Genomic DNA, 22,342 nt, shown 5'->3' with positions numbered 1-22,342 from the left:
GCTTTCGGGCTGTGAGAAAAACAATGCGGATTTCCCGCCCCCCCCTCAGTTTTGCAGGGCTGTGGGTCGGGCATTTTGGGTTGCGCTCCACTCCGAGAGGGAATAGCAGATTATTTTCCCCCGGCTTATCCCAGAGAGGGAAAGGTTCAAGGGAAAATTAATGACGTGGATATGCAGATAAATTGCCAACAAAGCATTAAAGAATAGATCAAAGGGACTACAGGTCCTGCAGTGGAATGTTGTTGTAAATAATTAGAGGGGGAATAATCTTCCTCTCTTTGCGTAAGCAGTCGAGCGAAATCGACAGTGCTTCCGACAGCACTTTTTTTTTTTTTTTTTTTTACGAAGGAGGAAAGAGTTAAAGAGTTTAGGGATGCTAATCTGTTTCGCAGCTGCAGATGTGTCAAGGTTCACCTTTTTATTTCCTCCCCAGAAAAAAAAAAAAAAAAGATTAAAAAAAAAAAAAAAGGAAACCTGAGCGGAATAATTATTTCTCTTAATGAATCCCGGCGCTGTGATTGACAGGGAACCCGTTTATTTATGTTGTGTTCCGTAAAAAAAAAAAAAAAACGGAAAAAAAAGGAAAGTGGGGAGCTGCAGCGGCGGCATAGCACCAGGGGGGTCAGCTAATTACATCTTTCTGTGGTGATTATGTTCTCACCGAGAAAACGACTTATAATTACACACCAGCGTCATTGAACTGCTGAAGACTGTTCATTATCACTCAAGACTCACCGTTTCGTCTGACCTCACTTCCCATCCCCCCCTTCCCCCCCCCCCACCCTCTCACCCCCCCCGCCCCTCCCACCCCCTCCGTTCCCTGATAAACAATGCTAATGACTCTCTGACCGCTGCATGTTCGCACGGGACGCCATTTTGTCCTATTTTTCATTTGTCAACATTCGGTTGTGTTCGATTGATGGACTCCTTGAGTGGCAGCGGCTCAAGTGGTCTTTAAGCTCAACACAGTAGGCCTAAAACCCTGGGGGGTTGGGTTGGGGGGGGGGGGGTGTCTGAAAGCAGCATACCAAACAGTATCAGGTTTACTTGACGTTTACTATGAATCGCAATCATTGCCATTTGCTCCTGGCTCAGTAGTGCTTATTTTTCGGTGTGAAAGCAGGGAAATGTTCTCTTTTTTTATATACATTTTGTTCCTTTCCATCCCGTGTACTGAGTAAGTGCTCGAGACATCTGTCATTGTTAACGTAGGCCCTGCCGCGCAGCCATCAGGGACCAGCAGGGGGCTCACTCCCACGGCTAATCACAGCTCTCAGACCTGCACGCTTTTTGAGTTCTGAGGTTTTTTTTTAAATTTTATTTTATTTTTATTTTTACTTTTTTTTTTGAATGCGCAATCAGAGGCCTCCGGCACGGCGAGCCGGCTCGCCCGGGGGACACGCCCGCCGCGTCAGCGCCCTGATTGCACAGCGGAACCCCCCCCGCCCCCCCCCTCCCCGCCGTCCTGCGCTGCCCCGCCCTCCCCTGGGGCGCCACGCTCAGCCCAAAAGGGGCTTCGCTGCGTTCCGTTCGCTGTTCTGTTTTTGCTTTTGTTCTTGGTGCCTGCGAGCACGAAGGCAAGGGCACCTGGAGCACTGTCAGGGGGGTGCGTGACTCCCGCGGGTTTGATCCCAGCCAAGGAAAGGCTACGGGTTTGATCCCAGCCAAGGAAGGGCTACGGGTTTGATCCCTGCCAAGGAAAGGCTATGGGTTCGATCCCAGCCAAGGAGAATTACACCGCCTGCCTCCCTCTCTGTAATCTGGGATGGCAGAGATGGGGGTTCTCTGTGGTCCTGCCCAGGCAGAGCGTCTGAACATCAGGGCGCTTCGGGCGCAGAGATTCGGGGAGACGCTCACGTGGGGGACTGTGAGCACCGTGAGGCGTGCTCGCGGCTCGCTGCCGCACCGAGTGCTCAGAACCCGCGCGCTAAAAACCGCTTTAACCCCTCCGCGCGGGAGACCGCGAGCACGCCGGGTCCATCCGGGAAGCGGATGGGGGGGAGGGGCATAACACAGGCGTATGACATCACCGCTGACGAGCGGCGTGCTCAGAAATCGGAGCCCCGGACTGCGGGTGTTTTAACGGGCCGTCCCGTCCTGGCCCGGCGGGGCGTTCCTGCTCCACTCCTGACTGAGACGCGGCTCCACAGCTGCAGGCCCCCGGGACGCTGCGTTTAAAAATAAAAAAACAACGCAAAAAGGCGAAATTACTAAGTATTGTCAGTCATTAGCTAAATAAACGGGGTGGCGAGGCGCAGGAGGCCGGGGTGGGGGGGGGGCTTTTCTCTGGGCGACGCGGGGGGGGGGGATCCGGGACGCGGAGTGGAGGTGTCCCGTTGACATCCCATGCAGTATTTATTAAGGCGGCAGACAAACAATGGCAGCGACTGGCAGCTGCGCCGTCGCCCGCCGAGCTCTGTAATTGGTTCAGGAAGTGCCGAGTAATTTCCTCTTTTTTTTTTTTCGGGAGACGCGGCGGGAACGTTCGCCCGCTCCGAGCGACGGGGCCGGGGCAGGGGGGCGGGGGGGGAGGATCGCCAGCGCTACTCCCTCAGACCTTCATTAAGTGTAAAACAGCGGCGTCCATTTTACTCTTTTTCTCACCCCACCATCACCCCCAGCCCTCCCGAACGGGTGCGCCGAGGTTTTTCCGAAACGGCTTAAAAATGAAAAACGCGAGCGGGGCGGTCCGAGCCGCGGCGGCGGCGCTTCAGTGAGCCAGACCGGCCCGAGAGCTGTCCCGCGAACGCGGGGAACGCGTCGTCACGCTAAAATTGGATCGCCGGGAAAAAAAAAAAAAAATGTAAAAAAAGATGTCAGATTAGGGTCCCGGAGGACGGGCCGGAGACGCTGTTAATTTCTCCCGAAATGGAGGCGGCGGCGCTTCTGGGTCTTTTTTTCCCGTCAATATCCAATCTCGGCGGCGCCCCGGTGCCCCGCGCGTGCGGGGTCTGGTTATTGTTCATTTCCATGCGCGGCGGCGGAGGGGAGGCACCGCCTCATGAAAGATTCACCAGTTCTATTAATAAAGCAGGTAATTGGATTGAAGCTCCGCATGTTCCCCGCGCCGCGCCCGCGCCCCCATCGATCGGGAGGGGGGGACGTCCCGGAGCTGAGCCCCTCGTTCTGAGGGCTCGGGAGGAGGAGGGGGGGGCGGAGGGGGGCCCTGAGGGGGGCCGCCGGTGTCGTCCCGCCCTCCCACAGGAACCGGAAATGCTCCAGCCTTCCGTTACCTGTCCCTCAGCCTCTCTTCTTCTGTGGTTTATAGTCCTCCCAGCAGAGTGGGGTTTCAGGAGAAATGGGGATTTTAAAGCACAGAGAGGCTTACAGTGTTGATATGAGTGCCGGGGCTGGTGGGGCGAGGGGGGAGGGGACTATCAGTGGGGGAAGGGGGGGGGTTGGCTGAGCTAGAGGCTCTTACCTCACACAGCTCCTGACACCCACAGACGGGGGGTTGCCAGGTTAACGCCGGAAGCGGCGCTAACGTTTCGGACCGCGGCAACCTCGCCGGCCCTGGCGCTCACCAGCGGATCCTGGCACGCGGCGCGGGGAGCTGGCACGGAGCTGCCCGGGTCCCGGGCCCCCTGGCCCCTGGGCAGAGCCCCGCCCCCCCCCCCGACACCCCGCTGCCCAGCGCCATTATCCGAATTTAACCTTCCTTCCCTGTGCCAGCGCGGACCGCCCTCCGCCCGCGCGCGGCCGCCAGCGGGGCGGTGTGCGAGGGAGACATCTGTCCGCGATTAGGTCCGGGCCGTAAAGCGGCAGCTGCAGTGTTTCACGTGCGACCGAGCTAAAGACATCAGACCGGCCCGTTTCCCCTCAAACTTTAACGTTTTCCCCAATTAGGGGCGGGCCGCGGACGCCCCCCCCGGCCAGCCCGCGCCGCGGCGGCGCTGCCAGGTCGTTAACCACGCGCGTGCGGCGGTGAGGCTCGCGGTACGGCGCCCGGCGACACGCCCCCCCCCCCCACCCCGCCGTGACACGCCAGCCCCATTTTTGGAACGACTTCCTCCGGTCGCTAAAATCGCACGTCATTATTACTCTAATCGTCATGGTGATCGTACTTGCAGCGTCTTCCACTCTGCAGAATAAATATAAGTGCGGTGGGGGGTGCTGGGGGGTGGGGTTGGGTGGTGGTGGTGGTGGGGGGGGGACGATGACACAGTCTCTGCATAATAACAAGCACAGTGTCAGAAGCCTCTGGCTTCTGAAGCGGTTTAATAGGTTCAGCGCTGGCTGGAAGACAATAGTTAACTACCTTTGAGCAGCTGACGGTGCCACAGAGCAATCATAAGTGCCACCCCCCCCCCCACCCGTCCCCCCGTCACCCCCTTCCCCACCACCCTCCCGCTAACCCCCCCCCCCCCCCCACCCCCGCCTTGGAGGGTGCATATGCGTGGCGGATGATTAAAGTTGTAAATAAGCGAGGGGAACTGTCTCACTAGATGGCAGTGCAGTCAGACATTTTTTTTTTCCCCTCTTCTGTTCTCGATATGCAAATGAGCTCCCGGGAGATTAATGAGATGCGGAACGGAGCCGCGTCGCCATAGCCGCCGCAGACGGCAATCAGCCGCGCGCGGAGGTGGCTGGAGCCCGCGTGAGCGTCCGCGGCAGAGAGAGAGAGAGAGAGAGAGAGAGAGAGAGAGAGAGAGAGAGAGAGAGAGAGAGAGAGAGAGAGAGAGAGAGAGAGAGAGAGAGAGAGAGAGAGAGAGAGAGAGAGAGAGAGAGAGAGAGAGAGAGAGAGAGAGAGAGAGAGAGAGAGAGAGAGAGAGAGAGAGAGAGAGAGAGAGAGAGAGAGAGAGAGAGAGTGGCGTTTCTTTTTTATTTTTCTTGCTCCTTATTTTTTTTCGTAAATCAGTGATGCACAGATTCTGCACAGATCCACTGATGTTTTAAATGGCACTGATGGCTCATCCTGAGCCCCCCCCACCTCCCCCCGCCTTACCCCCTTACATCAGCCCATCCACGGGCTCTGAAGATCAGTGAATCCGCCATCGCTTCGGTGCAAGCAAACAAAACAAAATAGCAAAACAATAGCAAAAAAAACCACAAAAAGGCCCGAAACTTTCAGAAGCGGAGGAAGAAGAAAGGCAGCGTTTGTGCGCTGGCAGAGCGGGGCGGGGAGGAGCAGGCTTCTCTGTGAGAGACGTTTCATTATCGGGGTTTAGCTGTCTCTGCTGCACCTCTAATTTATCCCCAGGGGGACGGGCGAGAAGGAGAGCGGGGCGGGGCGGGGCGCGGTGGGGTGGGGTGACGTGGGGTGGTGCGGGGCGGGGCGGGGCAGGAGCGTGTTCGCGCGAGAAGGGTCGTCGCGGTTCTGTGTGACTGGCTTGGCACGCGCCTGTTGAGAACACACAAACTCACCCCCCCCCCCCCATCCACGCAGGAAATGGTACGTTCTTCCTGCAAGCCTCTCGTAATGTGGGGAAACCGCAATAAAAAATCTCAAATCAAACCTTATTGGGCGGAAGTGAGGGAGAGCACTAATGAATTCATCCTCATGAGGAGACAGAGGAAGAAAAAGGGGGTGGTGGGGGGGGGGGGGGTGTCGGATGCTTGTGACAGGGAGCACCGTTTGTTCCAGAGAGAGAGAGAGAGAGAAAGAGACAGAAAGAGAGAGAAAAGAACAAAAAACAGGAAAAGAATGAAGGCCGGTGTGCATATGGGGTGGGAGGAGGGAATACTGGAGCCCGCAGCGGTGCAGGTGACCGTTTATAATCACACGCAGTCAGATCACAGCCCGGTTACTGGTTGGTTACATGTCCCTTGAAGTCTGGTCATGGTTTGGTTGTAGTGCTGTTCATATCCTGGTTTCCCGTCTGAAAGCGGTCCGGTCCCAGAATGCTGAGCGGTTTGTTTTCTGAGAGCGGTCATTGTCTGCCTGAGCTGCTCGCGGCCCACGCACAGGTCACATGACTCCCCCCGCTTCACGGTCGCGGATTCTGTGTATTTGCGTGTTCTGGACCGATGACGACGGCGGTGTAAACACAGAACACAAAGGGAAGAGAAGCGCAGCGCACACACCATTTAGAGAGGCCCGTCCTCACAGATACAGTGGGGTTTAACCAGCTGCACCACACACACACACACACACACACACACATGCACACACACACACACACACACACACACACACTCACACATGCGCACACACGCACACACACACACACACACACACACATGCACACACACATACCACTCCCACACACAAACAGACTCACAGAATCGTGTGCAAGCACATGCACGTACACACGGAAATGCACAAATATATGTGCGCGCACACACACACGTCCCCCAGCGTGTGCATGGACGCAGCTCCCCACAGAATACCAGCACAGAGTCTGTGCTGGCACATGGACCCGCACACACACACAGACACACACACGGACCCACACACACACACACACACACACACACGCGCGCACACACTCACAGAGGAGCCCGTAAACATCAGAGAAACAGCACCCTGCGTGTCTGCAGAATGCTGGATGAGAATGCGCACGGGCCGGTGGAATGCCTGTGGGGGACAGGTCCGTACCCCGCCAGAGGCGAAAGGGGGGGGGGGGGGGAGGCATTCTGTTCTGGTTGGAGGGCTTCGGCCACTGGCTCCGGATCAGTGACTCCGAATGTGAGCGGCACAATGGGCTCGCTGTGGATTCGCCGGCTTCCCAGCGTCCTGTGCTTTTTAAACCCCGCGGTGGCCGACGTGCGGCCTGGCGCCCGCTCAAAGATCGACGGTGACGTCAGCGTGCTGACAGGCGTGTCACCTGACAGGATTTATTTAAACAGAAATATCTCTTCCACACCTTTAATGTGCTCGTTACAGTGGGAAGCAGCTGAAACGTTACCTTTTTTCCCCCTTAATAAACACGTTAAACGTTGCTTTGGGGACGGGTTTTGTCAACAGTAATCCTCTGTGTATTTCAATTAGCCGTTGCAGATAGCTGGGTCTCTGGCGGCTGTGGTGCGGGTGAACTGTGTGCGGAGGGTCTCCCGCTTTCATTCCACAGTTTGAAACTGCATGTTTTTAACTGTACAAAGGCTCTCATTGTCTGTGTGTTGACAGATTTTGCCTGGGGGGAGATTAGTGGGTGTGCCCTGAACCAGAGGCAGAAGTTACAATTAGATTTTTAAAAAATATGAATAATTCATTCGCGCTCGCTCTTCAGTTTGACATCGTAACTTATTGGACCCTGTGTGGTGCTGTGGCCTGATAAAGTCTGTCCCTCACAGTACTGTGACTTCATTGGGCCGGTCTCACACAGAACTGCGATCTGATTGGCCCAGTCCTGTGCAGTACTGTGGCCTGATTGGCCGAGGCCCAGTCCCATGCAGTATTGTGACCTGATTGGGCCACACTCATGCAGTACTGTGACCTGATTGGGCCTGTCCTGTGCAGTACTGTGACCTGAATGGGCCTGTCCTGTGCGGTACTGTGACCTGATTGGGCCAGTCTTGTGCGGTACTGTGACCTGATTGGGCCAGTCCTGTGCAGTACTGTGACCCGATTGGGCCAGTCCCGTGCAGTACTATGACCTGGCTGAGTGAAACATAAGCAGTCTTGCGATCTTGTGACCAGATTGGGACATTCTCAAACAATGTAGCAAATTGTTCATTTGCTGCAGAGCAGAGCTGTGTTGACCGTTTGTGTGAATACACCCACTGTGAGAAGGTGAAGGGAACTTAGTCACTCGCGCCTGTCCCAATTTGACCAAAGCGTTCCCCTCCCCCTCGTCTGTTCGAGCGCTGTGCGTTCACTTCCTGTTTGTGATGAGAGAGGTCTCACTCAGCTGGCACGGAGCGAGAGAGCTGCACAGCCGGAACCTTCCGCACGGGCAGACGGAGAGGAAGTGAGAGAGGGGTGGGCGGAGCCAGGTAGGGTGGGAGGGAGAGAGTGGAGGGAAGGGGGAAAGAAATGGAGGGGAAAGGTGAAGAGACTGAGGAGTGTGAGCAGGGAGGGGGCGAACGAAAGAGGAAGGGAAGGGAAAAAAGGAAAGGTAGAGAGAGAGAGGGGTAGAGTAAAGGAGAAAGGGGGATTGGGGAGAGAGCTCTGGAGGTAAGGAAAGCAGTAGAGGTCAGTGGGGGAGATAGAGGGAGGGGTTGAGCATTGAGATTAGACCATAAATCTGCCCATCCAGACAGACTCTCAGTAGGGCCACACATGCACAGATCTAATTAAAGGGAAAAAGTAAATATGTGCACATGCATACTCACATGCGTATGCACACACACACACACACACACACACACACACACACAGATAGACATTCACACACACCTCACACACACAGACACACACACATATACACACGTGCACACATACATAGACATACCCCACACACACACACACACATGTTCACACACACATACCACACACACGCACACTCATACCACACACACACACACTCATACCACACACACACACACACACACACACATGCTCACACACACATACCACACACACACACAAACTCATACCACACACACACACACACACGCACACATACATACACATACCACACACACACGCTCACACACACACACCACACACGCACACACACACACACACACACACACACACACACACATACCACACACACACACGCACACACATGCAGCAGCCTGCACCAGCGCCCAGGACACGTATGACTCACTCATGTGTCTGTCTCGGCGGCTGGGAAGGGGAAAGCTTTCCCTGTGGCTGAGGTGCATTTTGAGGGAAGAGGTGAAGATTAATGACTCTGCCAGTGCAGACAGCCCAGGTAGGCGGGGAGAGAGATGTGTGTGTGTGTGTGTGCGTGTGTGTGAATTTCTATATTTGTTAAAAGAATGGCTCCCTCAGCCAGGTGGCACGTCTCCTCATATGACCCACGCCCAGGTCCTCTATCGCCTCTGTTTTCCCACCTTTTCCCTCTCAATTTTAACATTCATTTTCAAATCCAATTTGCTTCAGCTGCCTGACAAACCGGCGTCCGTACTGGCAAGAGCTCGTGTGCGCGCGACAGAGAGGCGCGACCCGGTACCCAGAATAAATGGGACGAGAGCGAGGGGGTAGCTTCAAATTTACGGTGTTAATAAATAATAAAACAAGTGGTCGGCTGGCAGCAAACCTGATAAAAACAATGGGAAAAAGGAAAACACAGTGGAGGATAAAAATATATGTATAAATAACAGCAGCAATCGGTCTGAAATTCCTCGTCCTCTCTGACTTACACACACACACACACACACACACAACTCTCTTCTCTTTTTCCCTGCAAGTTGTTTCACAGTCCAAATATCTGTCTAAGAGCAAAAGGGGGTGGCGGTGGGGGTGGGGTGGAGGGGGGTGGGGCATGAGGAGAGAGGAAGAAGAGTAGACAGGCAGGGAAAGAGATACTCTGTGCGTAACGAGCTCCTCATTGTAAAGTCCGTGTGATTGACAGGTCGCGTCTGCAGTAAGTGCTTCCTCACATCCGCTTCCTGTTAACGCGGCCCAGCTGGCTGAGGGAGGGCGTGGAGTCAGAAGCGTGCGCCCTGTACCGGTCGGATTGGGGCAGAGGGGCCGGCCCGGGCCCCGTACGGGTCGGATTGGGGCAGAGGGGCCGGCGCGTGCCCCGTACGGGTCGGATTGGGGCAGAGGGGCGACGCGTGCCCCGTACGGGTCAGATTGGGGCAGAGGGGCCGGCGCGGGCCCCGTACGGGTCGGATTGGGGCAGAGGGGCCGGCGCGGGCCCCGTCGGTGTCGCTCGGGGCCTTGCGTAACGCCGCAGCGGGTTTTCAGGGGTCCGGCGAGTGAGAATTGGGCGCCATAGAAACGGAGGTAACCGAGGGCAGCTGGGAGACAGGTCGGCCAATTAGCGGCCTCCCTTCATAGCGACGGTCGTCACCGAGCCGACTTCACATCGCCGCGAAAATAATTGCATTTCGGTTTTTTTTTTCAGGTTTTTTTTTCCAAATGCGACACAGTCGACCTTTTCTTCGGAATCGATTTTATTTTTTTTTCTTCCCTTTTCTCCCCCCCCCCCCCCATCCTTCGAATTTGGAAATGTCCAGATGCATTGTGGGGCACGTGCGGTTGTTACGGCCGTCCTCCTGCGGTTCGCGAGCCGTCCCTCGGACCGCGCGGCGGCGGTGGCGAAAGCGCGCGGACGTCGCGTCGGTAAAATGGCGCGCGCTTCTCCGCGCCTCCCGATCGGCCGACGGAGCTGCTCCCACGGGGGGGGGGGGGGGGATGGGGGACGAGACCAGCCCGCCGTCCTGAGTGACACCGTGGCCAATCACGCGCCAGCCCGCGAGGCTGTCGGCCACGGTCAGCGCCGGCGTCGGCGAGCTCTGTGGTATCCGGCCGGGCACCTGTCGCCGCGCCGGAAATCACCGATTTGGACGAGCCGCCCGTCCGCGCCAGGGCAGAATCAGCGACGGGTCCTCTGCTCCGCGGGAAGAGCGAAAAAAAAAAGCGGGAAAATGGCGGCGGTGGTGGCGGTCGGTGAATTTGAATTTGCAAGAAGTTGCGCTTAATGCATCAACACCGGGTGTGCGAGAGATGGGACAGTGATTATCTCGGTGAATAGACTCTCCGCGAATGTTTTTTTGGGGGGGTCTGCTTTGTTGGACTTGTCGTTGGAAGCCGGAGAGCTTTTAATTGCTGGCGAATCCGCTCCTGTTTACTCCCGTTTGACGTTTCTGAAAAAGTAAAAACTACTTCTGAGAAAGGAAAACTCATTACCATTCTAATGAACTGGAAATTCTCCACAGCGATTTGCAGCGGTGGCAGAAAAAGGCTTTGAAGTAAATGGATTGAAAACAAGAGTGCAGACACAGTGGACCCAGCCATCACTTATTTTGATGTAAACACACTCCTGTTAAGGGCAAGACCGGGAATATATAACTTTCGAAAATCGTTGTCCCGCCCACAATTACGGATACCGCCAGTTGGTTTTTTTTGGTTTTTTGTTTTGTTTTGGGAGAACTGTTTCCCGAGCAGCAGCAGTCTGAGCGCCGGCGTAGAGAGAAAAAAATAAAAGCGATGGCGAGAAGCTGCTGGAGAGCATTAGGAGCCATTCCCCCGGACCGAAAGTGACAAATTAATTTCCATACGCTGATACCCTGAGATGGAATATTCCGGACCTGTGGTTTTTCTCCCCTGTGCTCTGAGGCACAATCAGAGTCAGTAATGAGTCGCTTTCCCCAAATCAGATTAAAACTTGACACCCACACCGACTCCCTCCACCCCCATCCACCACCCCGCCCCCCCCCACCCCTGCTGGGACTGTCCCTGGCCGTCTTCCCAGGTGCTGGGCCTAATTATTCCAGCTGGTCCGGACGGTTGGCTTGCCCGGCTCCGGGCTTGCTGTGGGACCGTGCTGCCTGTGGTGACGTGTCCGGACGGACAGCAGGCCACTGCGCTGTGAGTGACAGCTTGCAGGGGGAGAGGGGGACGGTCAAGGCTCGGCAGTTTCTGAAACATGCATATCCCTCAAACACCAGGGGAGAGAGCGAGAGAGAGAGAGAGAGGGAGTTTCTGAGGAAGATGGGGATGTTTTTGTTTCTTTGTGTGTGCGTGTGTGTGTGTACGAAGCCTCACGTGAGAGGTTCTCAGTGTGTGTGTGTGTGTGTACAAAGTCTCACTTGAGAGGTTCTCAGTGTGTGTGTGTGTGTGTGTGTACAAAGTCTCACTTGAGAGGTTCTCAGTGTGTGTGTGTGTGTGTGTACAAAGTCTCACTTGAGAGGTTCTCAGTGTGTCTGTGTGTGTGTGTGTGTGTGTGTGGAAATCACACCTGCATGTTCTTAGCACCTGAGTGGTTTCGGCTCTCTGTCCCTGAGTGTCCAGAGTAGAGAGCTCACTTTTGTCAACACACTGAGTTGAAGAGGCTTGAGTTTTTTGGGTGTTTTTTTTCTGCTGTCACAGAGCAGACAGTTTTTTTTGCAGCCTGTACGGGGGAAAAAAAAAACAAGAAAGATTTTGTCTTACACACCTCATTCCACAGACCGCTTTTCTGAGTGGATGGACACGCGAGCGGACTTGGTTACCTTCCCCCTAGTCTGAGAGCCGTCCCTCTACTTGAAGAGCCCGTTCGTTCTGGAATCCACTTGCCCTCAGTCTCGGTGTCGAAAGCGCCGCCTGGTTTCAGTGCATTCTCTCCGTTAATGAGAGCCCGGGAGGAAGGGGGACCTGAACAGGCGTTCCCTTCTGTCAGTGACACCGAAAGGTTACGCGGCGATTCAGATAGCCCTCCGCCGAGCCGATTGATATTCCTTTGTTGGCAGTTTAATATTCTGTTTGTTGTGCTCCTTGGTGGCTCGGCGCATTTAAAGATAAGATTAATTCTTCATATCCTGGGCTGATTGCAAAAGCTTGTATCTAATGGAATTTTTAGATCCCCCTTTCATGCAAACTGCGATGTTAAGCATTTTTTTTTTTTTTCCTTCGGAAATCTAAATAATTTATACGTGTTTTGGTGCATCTCTCGCGCGCGCAAAAAAAAAAAAAAGAAAAAGAAAATAAGGAGAGGGAGACGGGAGGAGGGGATGAGAGGTGAGAAAGAGAGAGAGGGAGAGAGCGAGAGAACAGGGAGGAAGAGAAGAGAGAGAGGATGTGGCAGGGAGAGGTACGCTGCCAATTGCTGCACATAGCCGGAATACAGATGTAGGGGAGGGGGCACGTGACCCCCTTCCCCCCTCCCCCCCCCCTTCCCCACTCCTCTGGCGGAAGGGAGCAGGGGCTCAGGAGGCGAAAATAAATAAATATATAAATAAATAAATAAATAAATGAAGGAACAGTCTTCCGGAAAGTCTGCAGTCTTCGAGCCCTTCTTTTATTAATATGAGCTCATGACTGGTGCGGCGCATGCGGCAAACGCAGACGAAACAACGCAGAGCCCCCCCCTAACCCCTCGCCCCCCCCGCCCCCCCCGCCCCCCCCCGCCCCCCCCCCGCCGCCCCGCCCGCCCCGCACCACAGAGAGGAAGAAAGCCTCCCGGCTGGTTGTCTCCGCGCCCTTTCTTTCTCCCCGAAATGTTTTTTTCGTAACGCTCTGTCTACGGCTAAAACTTGAGCGTCGCGCGAGTTCTGCGTCGCCGACGGCTGAAGCGACGAATCGCGCGAGGGCGCGCTTTTTTACGTAACCCCCCGCTACGCAACCGCGCGATCAGCCGGCACCCCGTCGCTCCGGCGACGACGGCGGCTTACCGCGTACGTGAGAACCGCGGTTTAATTATTAAACGATTAGCGACCGTTAGCGCCCGACGACAACAGCGGCCCCAGCCTTCGACGGCACGAGCGGCGCGTCCATCCAATCGGAGACGGGGATTCACTGCGTGCCGCGGTCACCGGTTCCCCTGGCGTGCCCGACTGACAGGATGTGATGCGCCGGTTCGGTGCGGCTGTGTGTGACAGTCCCTCCTTCCCCCGGTGCGATACGGTTTCTCAGCTTCCCTCATTTTGGCGAGGGGCTGGTGCGATTCTAATAAAGTAGCTTTCACTCTCTCTCTCTCTCTCTCTCTCTCTCTCTCTCTTTTCCCCCTCTCAGAGTGTAGGAGTATCTCCTGTCTCCATCTCAGCTGTCTCAGGGCTAGCCACATAGACTTTTTCTCTCTCGTCTGCTTTGTTTTAATAGGTTTTTGTCATTGGCCCTGGCCCAAGTAGCTGTCTGGTTTATTTTGTTGTATTGTTTTCCCAACGATAAATATTTATAGCGGATTTTGGTTAGCGTAGCCTGCCTCTGTCTGCTCTTACGCGGCAAACGTGTGAAGAACTATTGTCCTGTAATGATGAGCTCGCCATTTTATAATCAGCGAACGGAGTGGAGATCCAATAAGCTCACTCGTTCATCAGCGACCTCGTGTTCGCAAATTTCTGCTTTCCTCTCTTTTCTTCCTCTTCCTCCCCTCCCCCCCGCCTCTTTTAGTCTTTCTTTCTCCTTTCGCGAGTGAGCGATGGATTCTTTCCGCGTCCGGTTGTCCGCGAGGGCCGGGGAATTGGACGGCAGTGTGCGGGGGCGGGGACAGTGGCGGCGGGGGGGGACGGGGGGGACGGGGGCCGGCTTCCTCCCGCGACGGCGTCCTCCGTGTTAAACGCTCGCCGGCGTGCGGAAGGTCCGGGGCCGCACCACGCCGCGCTCTCCGGCTGGCCCCCCTCGCTCGCCCCAGTCAGAGCGGAGGAGTGAGAGAGGGAGAAGAGAGAAAAAAGAGCTTGGGGGGGTTACCATGACGACGGCCGTACATCAGATAGTGCCGACACTCTCGCGTGGCCAATGGCCACTGACCTTTCACTGTCAGACTGAGTTAGAGGCAGAACGGTCTGCCGGGGGGGGGGGGGAGGGAGGGAGGGGGGGGGGGGGGGAGGGAGGGGGGGGGGGGGGGGGGGGGGGGGGGAGGGAGGGGGGGGGGGGGCACGCGGCATCCTTATCTAGGTCATTTCACTAAACTGTAAACACAACAGAAAGGGAAGATGGAGGCACGTTCGCAACGTGTGCTCAGGCTGACGTGATGAGTTAGAATGTTTATGCAATGTCTGTGTGATACTGTATGTGTGCATCGTGTGTGTGTGTGTGTGTGTGTGTGTGTGTGTGTGTGGTTAGACTTGGACCTCGACCTGCAACGTTTTTACAATCGATTGTGTGTAGAGACCTAGTTCAGAACCTGAACCATGCAGGGAATCGGTAAACAACCCACTGTGTGTCGAGACCCAGTTCACACCGCACAGTGCGTAGAGACCCAGTTCACAGCCCACTGTGTGTCGAGACCCAGTTCACACCGCACAGTGCGTAGAGACCCAGTTCACAGCCCACTGTGTGTCGAGACCCAGTTCACACCGCACAGTGCGTAGAGACCCAGTTCACAGCCCACAGTGCGTAGAGACCCAGTTCACAGCCCACAGTGTGTAGAGACCCAGTTCACACCCCACAGTGCGTAGTTCCCAGTGCGTAGTCACCGCCGCGCCGTCGAACGGCCTCCTCCTCGGCCCGCGGCGCGTAGCGGCTCCTCGTCCCGTCTGCCGATTTTTCGCGACGCGCGCGTTCTCCGCCCCGTTTCCATTGTGCTCCGCACAAGGGGGACAGCGTGACCGTCTCGAGCGTCCCGCCCGTCCGTCAATCAGGCGCATTGTCATGCAGATGGCGCTAAAGCGCTAATTAGCCGCTCGTTTCTCCCCGCGTCACTCCCCTTCCCCTCGCGCTCCGATTGTGACGGAATTAATTGAGTGTGATGGTTGAAGAACAATGAGAATTACGCCCTGGCATGATGGGTTTGAATGGCTGTCAGTAACCAAACTTGCGATTCTGTTCTCTCTCTCTCTCCGTACTCCCCCGCCTGCCCCTCCTACCCCCTCTCCCCCCCACACCCCCCCCCCAAAAAAACAGCTAACGTATATGCGGATGACAGAGAAATTCTTTCGCGGAGAGAAGACCGAGACAAATTAGAATTAATTCACAATAAATTCGTCTTTTTCCTCCGCACTGTTCTCCTCCCCAGATGCTGCCATATGCGCGGCATTGAATTAAATCTGCTCTTCTGGATCTGTCGGAAACGCGGAGAGGACACTCAGCTGTCGATCTGCCCGTTATACGAGGAGTATCAGATGCAGTCTTACTCCGTGTGAATGCTTGATGGAGTGTCTGGAGTACAGGAAACAGGAAGGAGTCAGAGTGAATGGGGCCATTTGATTTAAAACAGGACGAGCAGACAAGCGTGTGGCTAGCTTGTTTCTGAACTTCACATGTAATGTTTTGTGGCAGGCAGGCAGTGATTGGGTGTAACTGGGTCATCTGTGTGGTGAGGGTGGGGGGCGGGGGGGGTGCAGGAGGGCGGGGGCACTCCCCCCCCCCAAAATCTCAGATTCCAGGGCAGCAACAAATCGCCCAAGCTCCGGTTTTTGGACCTCAAGCTCCTCGCAAACGCTGTTTCCAATAAAAAATGAGATCATAAAAATATGCAGCTGTTGTAAAATATGACCGAACACCGGCGCGCGGAACGCACGTTGCCGAGGACGACCGTCGCCGAGGACGCCCGTCCATCCGTGAACGTCCCGCCGCAATCCCTGGGGGGAGCCGAGCCCGGCCACGGTCGGAGAGTTCGGCAGCGCCCGCCCCCCCGCACGCCCCCTCCGCTCCTGGCACGCGGCGTCCGCACCTGTGGCCTGCGGGGGGAGCCGTGGGCACGTCCCCGGCTGTTTCATGGCCCGGCCCGGCCCGGTTAAAACTCCAGACCCCCTTTTCTCTCCTCCCTCCCCCCCTGTACCTGCCCGACGGCGCTTCTGCCAAAACGCCTTTGCCTCCACCGAGCCTGTCCAGGTCCCCGTGCGCCCATTTCGCTTTTAAATGCGAAACGCGCAAATCGGTGCTGGATAAGAGCCCTGTGTGGAAGTGCACTCGTAGGAAAATTCCTGCAGCATTTTTGGGAAAACAGTTTTTTTTTCGGGTTTTGTTTTTTTTCCTGGGATTGCTGCAGGTGTTCCAGATTAATCTGAAAAGCTAAGCGTCCACAACCTTTTTATTTTCTTTTTATTTTTGTTTTGTTTGCTGATGAAGCCGTTTCATATCGCAGACAAACCCGGACGGGAATGAGGCCTCTTTTTTTTAGGGGCCCGCATTAACGATCCAGCGGCTCCCCCCCCCCCCCATTCGCGGGTTCCCCCGGCCGCCTGACAGCGCCTGACAGGGGGGAATAAATAAGGAGCCCGTCCCGCGCCCCTCCGCCTAATTTGGGGGGCAATTAGTGGAACAGAGCGACCGTCCCGCTCCCCGGCGTCCCGCGAAGCGAGCTGCCCCGGGCGGCTCAGCGCATTAGCGTCAGAGAGCCCCACAACAACGCCGCCTGTCAGGGGGGATTATTTCGGCTGGGTGAGTCAGCCGGGGCTTCGCTCTCCACTCTGCCGCACAGCCACGCCGGGGAGGGAGCGAGCGAGCGAGCGAGCGAGGCAGGCAGGCAGGGAGAGAGAGAGAGAGAGAGAGAGAGAGAACGAGAGAGAGAGAGACGGAGAGAGAGAGCGCGATAGAGAGAGAAGGGGACCAAAGAGAGAGGAACTAAGGAGGAAAGGAGTGTAGCAGGACCCCGCGATAGAGAGAGAGAGTGAGAGCGAGAGAGTGAGCGATAGGAAGAGAAAGCGAGCGAGCGATAGGGAGAGGACGAGTGGCCATTTCCGCGGGAGACCCGAGCGCAGAGCCGATGTTGGAGCACTCTTCCGAGCTGGGCTTTGTGCCGGGCGTGTGCGCGGAGAACATGCGCTGCCCCCCCTCCGCGCCAGCCCCCCCTGCGAAATGAGGACCTGCTCCTGAGGTAGGGCGCCGCTCGCTCCCGAGCCGCTGGGGGTTTTTTTTGGGGGGGTGCAGGTTGGTGTTTGGGGCAGAGGGGGTGGGGTGTGGGGGGGGGGGGGGTTTGGCGGGCTGGGTTCTTCTTTGCTGCAGTAGTTTTTGGGAGAGGGATCGCTCCGGCCCTGTCCGGCGCTTAGCCGCGCCGCGGCGCCGCGGAGCTCGCTCGTTTTTAACCGCGATTCCCGCTCTCACGCCATTCGCTGAAATAAAAAACGACAACAATGCTTCTGCAAAGCCTGTTATTAAGGTTTTACTGGGGGGGGGAGCGGACCCTGGGCATGCTCAGAGAGTTGGCGGTACTTGTTTATCTTTGTTACTTACCGTGATGTGTAGAGCGATGGGGGAAAGGGGTGGGGGGGGGGCGATTCGGGGGCGACTCCATATTAGGTTTGCACGGGGCAGAACATGCACGCTGTGAAGGGCCAAACAGACCACTCCTTTCCCCCCCGTTTCGAGTTTGCGGTTCCTGTCCCCCCCACCCCTCCCGGTCCGTCCGACAGCCCGTGTCGCAGGACGGATTTTGGGCTAGCCTTCGCCGGACAGGACAGGACAGGACAGGGGAGCGGGAGAAAGGGGCGTCCCGCGGTTTGAAAAATGTGCGCCTTTGTTTGTTTTGGTCCGGGGAGGTGGGGGCTGGTGCAGGCGAGGCGGGGGGGGGTGGGGTTTGGGGGGGGTGTTGCGAGGGGGAAGCTGAATGCATCTTCCGCCTGACAATGGGACAGGCAGACAATGGGACTGTCAAACACTTCATCGCTTTTTTTTCCTTTTCTTCTCTTTCATCCTCCTCCTCTCCTCCAGTCTCTCTCTCTCTCTCTCTCTCTCTTTTTTCCTTTTCTCCCTCCCCGGCTTGTTTTTCTTTCAGAGCGAGGCTTGTCGTAACCGTTGGCGGTAAAAAAAGGGTCGAGCGGAAGCCGCTCGGCTGTTTCCGCGGCGATCCTCGGCAAACAGGCGGTCTCCCTTTACGTGTCGCGCGCGGCCGAGCGCGTCGAGGACGCCGCCGCCGCCGCCGCCGCGCATCATAACAAACGGCTGTTCGGCTTTAACGCCGGATTTATGACCGGCCTCCCCGTTAGCCGGCCAGGTAAACGGCCTTTTAAAACGGCAGCTGCCCTCTGGTGAATCTCTCCGATCGCTTTGTCACTGTGCAGCCAGACCTGCTCGTGGATTTTAATTCTTTTCACCTTGTCAGTAAAACACGTCTCAAAGCGCGTCGGTCCGAGCGTGCTCGGGTGTGCCGAAGTATTTTTCGCACGCGCGGGGTGTGTGTGTGTGCAGTTCACCATAGTCACTCCTTTCTCCTGGAGTTTTCAGATGAAAGGCATCAATATTAATGGACGATGTATTCTTAGAACAACGATAGGCCAAATTTAGTGCGCCGGTAGTCATGCATGTGAGCTAATAGATACTAATTCGGATAGAAGGCAGGATCCATAATTCATAATAAAAGTGTGTGTTTATTAATTTAGTGGCTTTACTTGTGGTTTAACAGTCCGATGCTTTCAGTTTTAATTGTGTGGTGGCATTTTGTGGTGAATAGTAGGCAAGGAAACTATTTTTTTAAACTGTGTGTGTGTGTGTGTGTGTGCACGTGTGAAAATGTAATGCAGCACTAGCATCGCTGTGCTTTGTAATGCCACGTAATGTTTTTCTTTTGTTGCCATATTCTCTCTACCAATATTATCACAAATATATGATTTCATATGGTCGAACGGCAGATTTGGTTTGAATCGGTCGAGTTTAAATCTCGATATTCATCTTTAAGGAGAAACAGGGGAAGGCGAGGCGTGCCTGCAGACTGCAGACGCAGGTCTGCTTTGCGAACGAGGCAGAGGCGGAGAGGAAAGTTTAATGAATGCAGTCCCCCTGAACCCACTCCACTGAATGAGGCCTAATCCCCGGCACGGAGGAGAGCCCTGGAGCCTCACACAATGGAGAAGTGGCCTGACGGGGCTCCTCTGTAATTTGTAGTTTGTAATTAGTTGCCGAGGTCTGGTAGTGGCTGTTGTTCTGTGCGTGCGTGTGTGTGAGAGAGTGTCTGAGTGCGTCAGAGTGTGTGTGTGTGTGTGTTTGTGTGTGTGAGAGAGAGAGAGAGACTGCGTGTGTGTGTGTGTGTGTGTGTGTGTGTGTGTGAGAGAGAGAGAGTGTGTGTGAGAGTGTGTCTGAGTGTGTGTGTGTGTGTGAGACAGAGAGAGAGAGAGAGTGTGTGTGTGTGTCTGTGTGTGAGAGAGAGAGAGAGGGAGTGTGTGTGTGTGTGTGTGTGTGTGTGCTTGCGTGCATGTGCATGTGGGAGGGAGGTGTCTGTGTTTCTGTGTCTGTTGTCTGAAGCGGTGTGTTTCACACTGCCAGCTCTCCCTCTAAAAAAAAACAAAAAAACGCCCTCAACCCTCCCCCCCCCCCTCTAAAGCGTGGTAGTGCCATTTCTCTGGTCACCTGTCATCACCAGACACCAGAGGTTATGCGAAACGCTCGCTGGCCCCCGTCCCGAGCGGGCGGGGCGAGATTTAAGGCGCCCGACGGGACGGGACGCGGGAGCGATGGCGACGGCAGCCGCCGCCGCCGCCGTCAGAGAGAGATGAAAACTAAACCAGAGGCGACAGCTGCTTTCAGATCCGCACCTTCGGAGAGCACTTCCGCGCGCGCGGGCCAGGTATCGACACTCAGGAAGTCATTATTCTTTTATGACATCCAGTGCACAACGTAACAATCCATTATCCCATTCCCACCCTCCTCCCTCTGGAAACAGCAGGGGTAGCCATTTGGGGTTGAGCTCTCTGCTAGCATGATAAATATCACACCCTATTGTCTTTTTTTTTTTTGTTTTTTTTAAACTGAATTATGAGACTTACGGACGGTCAAATCGATAGAAACATATTGATGTACGTTTACCGCAAATGAGAAAAAGAGGAAAATCTTTAGTTAAGCGCAACTAATGAGAAAACAGAGCAACAGAAAATAACAAAGGTTGTTTCGATGTGTAGCATCAGGTCCCAGAACAGAATGTTCTAGATGCTGCTTGGGTCTTTACCCCTAAACGTGAATCTATATTTATCTTTTCAGGCTTAACTTTATGTCATTTTTTCCCCTAGATTTTAGCCTGGAATTTACTTCACTTACTCATTCTGTTAATTTTATCAATTCAGTATTTCACCTAGTTTCTTGGAATTATTTTTGGTGATTATATGATTAAAAATGGAATTTCTGTGTGCTGGTAATTTGTTTGTGAAATTGTTATGTTAACAAATGGTGTACATTTGTTTCCGTGGATTGATTTGATTCCAGACGATTTGTTCATCTCTTTGTTATTCTCAAGTATGGTAAATCTTGTTTATAATTTTCGATGGTAATAGTTTATTATTGATTGGTATGTCTTGAATTGTACCATATTTATCACCGGTATTTAATCTGAGATGATGTCATGGTCAGACACCGTCACCATACTGCTCGGTTGTCAAACTAATTATCCGTTGTTTTTGTGAGTTCTTATCTTTTCCTTATCGTACATTCTGGCCCGATATTCAGCAACATGTCCATGAGGACTGTTCAGCCGAGTGGACTTTGAGTTTAAACTCTTAATTTTTGGCATATTTTTAAAAAAATGATCATTTCTTGGGAGACTTTTCGCACAATCCTTTTCTTAAGAAAGTCATGTTTACTAATGTCAGCCTTTATCCATTCTGCCCAGGAAAGGAATTGATTGGAAATGATGGGGTTGTCCATTTTTGTTGATTTAGTCACACTGGGAAATAATAAGACCTATTTTTAGGGGATAACTTCACTGTTTCGAATGATGACGTTTCTGTCATTGTTGGGGTTTGGAGAGAAAAGGCTACAGGCTTTGAAGGGAAGAATATAAATTCCTGATGTTGTTTTTTTTTTTGCTTTGTTTTTGAGAGGGGGTTGAATCATTCCCTCATTTGCCGGGCCCCCGTCACTAGGTAATAAAGATTTAAAAAATTAGGTAAATTAAGGCAAATTAAGTCCAATTTTATTTCTTTGTCTTTTCAATGAATAGCATGCCCTTCCGTCACCCCAGAAGAAGAAATTGTTTTATGGTGCTTATTGCTCCATTTCTTTAGGGATGTGTTCCAGGAGTACAGGATCTTCTTTCACCGGTGTTGTCACGTTCACCGTGTTCATTCTGCCCCATAAAGTGATCGTTAAGTGCTTCCATCTGCTCAGGGCGGGTTTTATTTCATTTGTAACTTCCGTGAGGTTTTTCCTCTCTCGTTGTTGTTAAGCTGGGACTATTTTTTTGTCAGAGGTAGTTCGTTTCTGACGCTGCAGCAAAGTGTTATGGCTCCTAGTTTTACCTTTAAACGAACACGATCGATTAATAGGCAGGAGTGTTTTTGCAATTTATTTCGCCGTTTTTATTCTACATGAAAGAGTCTCTAGAACTCTAGTTAAATGTAGGTGGTGAAACTGGACACCTTTCTATTTCTCCTTTTTCATGTAGCTTTAAAGAACTGGATATGTAGCGGTTGGCTATTATTGAGGTTTGCAGTTTTTTGTATTATGTTTTATTCCATTCAATACTTTTTGGACCATATAAATATATTTAGCTTCAATAGGCCTGTATTGAGAATATGGTGTTGTTCAGTATAGTCTGCTATTATTGAGGTTTGCAGTTATTTGTATTATGTTTTATTCCATTTAATACTTTTTGGACCATTTAATATATTTAGCTTCAATAGGCCTGTATTGAGAATATGGTGTTGTTCAGTATAGTCTGCTATTATTGAGGTTTGCAGTTATTTGTATTGTGTTTTATTCCATTTAATATTAAACAGAATATGGTGTTGTTCAGTATAGTCAGGCTGAATCAGTGCCTATTACCCAAATCAGGGAGGTTAATGAAGGGGACAGCCGTGACCCGGAATGGCAATGGCCAAACTGCTGGGCATTTTGGGAGGGGGGTGAGGGGTGGGAGGGGAGAGAAGGGGGGGGGAGGGAGCATCGAAATGACACCGTCCCAGCTTTCCCTCCACTAGCAACATGAGGCTCAGTGGAGCTGCACGACGTTCAAATGAAAATAAATGAGAGCCGGTCACC

At 53.8% G+C, this 22,342-nt stretch overlaps 1 protein-coding gene across 16 annotated transcripts in view; it reads left to right on the top strand.

The window, feature by feature from the left end:
* Positions 1–22,342, top strand: part of celf2 (cugbp, Elav-like family member 2) — a 178,190-nt gene that overhangs the window by 42,310 nt on the left and 113,538 nt on the right. The window contains exon 1 of one of the 16 annotated variants that reach the window (XM_035427320.1): positions 16,989–17,255. The exons of the other annotated variants lie outside the window; for them this stretch is intronic. The gene's annotated coding sequence lies outside the window, so the exon portion shown is untranslated. Of the gene's footprint in view, positions 1–16,988; positions 17,256–22,342 lie in introns of those variants that run through there. 16 annotated transcript variants of the gene reach the window in all.

Source organism: Anguilla anguilla, chromosome 7, assembly GCF_013347855.1.
Source record: "Anguilla anguilla isolate fAngAng1 chromosome 7, fAngAng1.pri, whole genome shotgun sequence".
In the NCBI taxonomy this organism is placed as follows: Eukaryota; Metazoa; Chordata; class Actinopteri; order Anguilliformes; family Anguillidae; genus Anguilla; species Anguilla anguilla.
Note: the sequence above shows the minus strand (reverse complement) of the source record. Positions and strands in the feature narration are given on the sequence as shown.